The sequence below is a fragment of the Podarcis vaucheri genome (assembly GCF_965113315.1).
Source record: "Podarcis vaucheri genome assembly, chromosome: 7".
Lineage (NCBI taxonomy): Eukaryota > Metazoa > Chordata > Lepidosauria > Squamata > Lacertidae > Podarcis > Podarcis vaucheri.
In genome coordinates, this window is record NC_138765.1 from 32,957,495 (window position 1) to 32,960,929 (window position 3,435).

Below are 3,435 nucleotides of genomic sequence, written 5' to 3' on the forward strand. Positions count from 1 at the left end.
ATGAGAACCCAAACTCAACCATCCTTAGAAATCCACACTTTTTGCAGTTTGCCATGCAGTTTTCTAGCCAAGTAACATGTACAGAATTGCAGATTACCAGGGTAAATCGTACATAAAAATGCATATATTTGTGAAGATAACATGCAAAAATGCACTCTAGTAGAGGAAATTGCTTTGCAAAAATGTGTGCGTCAGTCAGGCAAAATTGCAGAAAAATGCGTTATCGGTTGGGAGAAATTCGCACTGAAATTCTGAGGAGGGCTTTTAAAAAGGAAGAAAGAAAATTGCAAACTAATGTGAAGAACTGAAGCTAAGATTAGAAAAAAAATGAGAAACTGATAGATTTGCCCATCCCTAAATGTAATGGAGCAAAGGCAGAATGGCACATTGCCCAGGTCTGAGACCCTGCAAAGAACCCTCTTCTCTTCTCATTCCTGTGTCCCTTTAAGTTTTGCCCAATGCCCAAGTGTAGAAGATGGGAAACCTCTGTCACCCCAAGGGCTGCATTCCTTTCTAGGCATCCTCTCAGGGGCCATGTGCTGGTGGTGGGCAAGGCCAGGAGCAGAAATGGGCGGAGCAACAAATATTAATTTACACACACATGCAGCACTGCTCTCCATCTAGGCAGGCAAGAAGCATTATCAGAGGTTGCACTCACAACTGCACATTTAAAATGCTATTTTGATAGCCATGGCTCCACCTTCCCCCCAAAATTTGGGAACTGTAGTTTGTTAAGGGTGCTGGGAGCTATAGCTCTGGGACAAACACATTTCTAGGAAATTTAAATGGTAGTTCACAAATGCAGAGAGCAGGCTGAGCATCAGTGCTGGTGGGCCCTGACTCTGAGGTGTCTGTGGGCACTGGGTGGTGACACTGAGCCTGGCAAGATGTGATGGTGTCACATGAAGAAGCAAGTGGCACAATATGTCACAGTGGAAGATGGGAGAGCCTGGCACCTAGGGGTGCCATTTTTGGGGTGGCAGCCTCCATGTGTCTGACAGCATGTGTTCCACTCTTAAATGAATGGGTAAATGGAGTTCTTTTAACACATGCATGCGAGCGAGCGCACGCACGCACACACACACTGCAAAATAAAAATAGTTTTTTGAAAAATCACACACATTCAAATGCAATTTGTTCCCAATGTTTAGCACCCGTTAACAACCAGTCTGCCACATTCTGGACCAGCTGAAGCTTCTGAACGGTCTTTTCAGCTTCCCCAGCTGTTACCCAAATGCTCAGCAGTGGGATTCCAAAGACATCTTTTTAAAACGCTGCCCCTGACAGCTACAGCACCCCCGCTCTGATCCCTCATGGATCAGAACAAGAGCCCATCTAGTCTACCATCCCATTTCTAAAACAGCTTCTAAATCAGGCATAGGCAAACTCCAGCCCTCCAAATGTTTGGGACTACAATTTCCATCATCCCTGACCACTGGTCCTGTTAGCTAGGGATGATGGGAATTGTAGTCCCAAACATCTGGAGGGCCGGAGTGACAGGCCCCTACCTGCTCTTTGCCTCCATAACACCTGGTTTCAGAGATGTAGACTGCCACTGTACCTGGAAGTTCCATATAGCACTCTAGACTAATTCCTTTCTATGATTGATCACCTGTGAATTCGTCTAGCCCCTTCTTCGAGCCCTCAAAGCCAGCAGCCATCACGTCTTGTGGCAGGGAATTCCTTAAGGCAATAATTACGCTTTGTGTGAAGAAGACCTTTCCTTGTGTCTAGCAGATCCTGAATCTCCTTCCCAGTCAGTTTCACTGGGAGACTCTTGAGTTTCAGCACGATCAGAGAAGGTGAAATGTTTCTCTTGTCTCCTTCCTCCATTCATAATTTTATAAACCTCTGTCATCTACCTCCATGAATAAAGACCCAAGTGCGATCGCTTGTCCTTCTCCAACAGTGTGAGAATCTGGAGAGCTCCACATTAGATTGTCTTTCTAGCAAATCACTGTCCACATCCCCAAAGAACATTCACACAGCATGAAATAACTTTTCCTCTCCTCCCTCCAAACAAAGGCCTTCCTTCCCCCTGCTCTTTCTTCCACCTGAAACCACCTTGGGCAGCTCTCACAAAACCCCCAGCAGTGTCTGACGGCTAAATTCTGCATGCTGCACAGAGCTCTCTGGGTACCCCATGTGATGGACCAAATGACAAGACAGAGAAGATTTGCTTAGCCACATTTCTTGTGCGCCCCAGAAGAGCACATCTTTAGAGCCTAAGCAAAAGATCAAAAGGGAGAGGCACAATGGTTCTGGAAGCAACCTCACCTGCACATTGTACACCCACCGGCTGATCCATGCATTTGGTGGCGGTGTTTGTGACAAGTTGCCACCGCTGACAACTTTCTGTCAGGAGAAGCCATTGATCTCTTGCAGTTGTGCAAATTCACCTAGAATTACAAGTGTTGGGAAGGACCTCAAAGGCCATCTAGTTTAGCCCCTGCCAGTGCAGGAAAGTCTATGGCTCTGGGGAGCATGAAAGACACACCTGAGACACATTATGAAAAGCATAATTTCCAAACCCAGCTGAGTGATCTCTGTTTCACCTGGCAAAGAAAGCAGACCCACAAAAGTAAATGCATGCAGGATGGCTGGGCCACATGTTTCCCAGCGCAGCTCATCCTTCCGACTTCATATATTTTCACATCTAACGGAGAGTCTTGGCCATTCCCCCCACACCATGCAACCATTTCAGAGCCCGTGACCTCTTTGTGAGAGTATTTTTTCGCTCTCGAGAAAACCACACATGGCGAGACCCATTAAACAAAAGCAACAACCCTGAATCTCAATGAGGACTAGTCTCTTGGCAGACACGAGAGAAAGCTTAGAGCATTCAGCACCAGGGAGAGGAGAGAGGATGGTCTGCTGGCTTTTGCTTGACAATCTCTTTCCACCTCATCCTTTTCAAGATAGGGAGAATTGGGACGCCTTTGAGAGACCTGCAAAGGCTCTTGTATCCCCTGCTTTGATAACCCTGTGAGGTTAAGCTGAGCATCTTTTGGGAAGAGGGGCAACCCCCCCTCCCGACTCCCTGTAATGTGAGAATGCAGCTGGGGTGGTGGCAGCGGATGCTCAGCCACCGCCACATGGCAGGAGTGCAAGGCGCCACCGCGATCCGTAGTGCAACGTGTGGAGAATGTGGGACTGAGGAAGCACACCCCCTCTTTCTCGCCGCTCCTCTCCCTGGGTGGCTCCCCCTTCGCACCTTGGGCGCAGTGGGTGCCCATCACTGACGCCAGATGCGCAAGGTGCCTGGCACTAACTGTTGATCAAAGCACCCACAGCTCCAAGTCCCATCCCTCCTCCACCTGGGAGGGTGCGCGGGGGGGGGGGAGCCTCCTTCCTGCCTGGACACAAAGCCATTCTCCCCACCCTCTCGGAGCCACTGGCACGAGAAAGGATCAAAAAAGGACAAGGGGGTGGAAA

At 48.6% G+C, this 3,435-nt stretch overlaps 1 protein-coding gene across 3 annotated transcripts in view; it reads right to left on the reverse strand.

Moving 5' to 3' along the window:
- The window catches only part of DLGAP3 (DLG associated protein 3), a 186,589-nt gene that overhangs the window by 183,036 nt on the left and 118 nt on the right, over window positions 1-3,435 (reverse strand). The window lies entirely within an intron of this gene.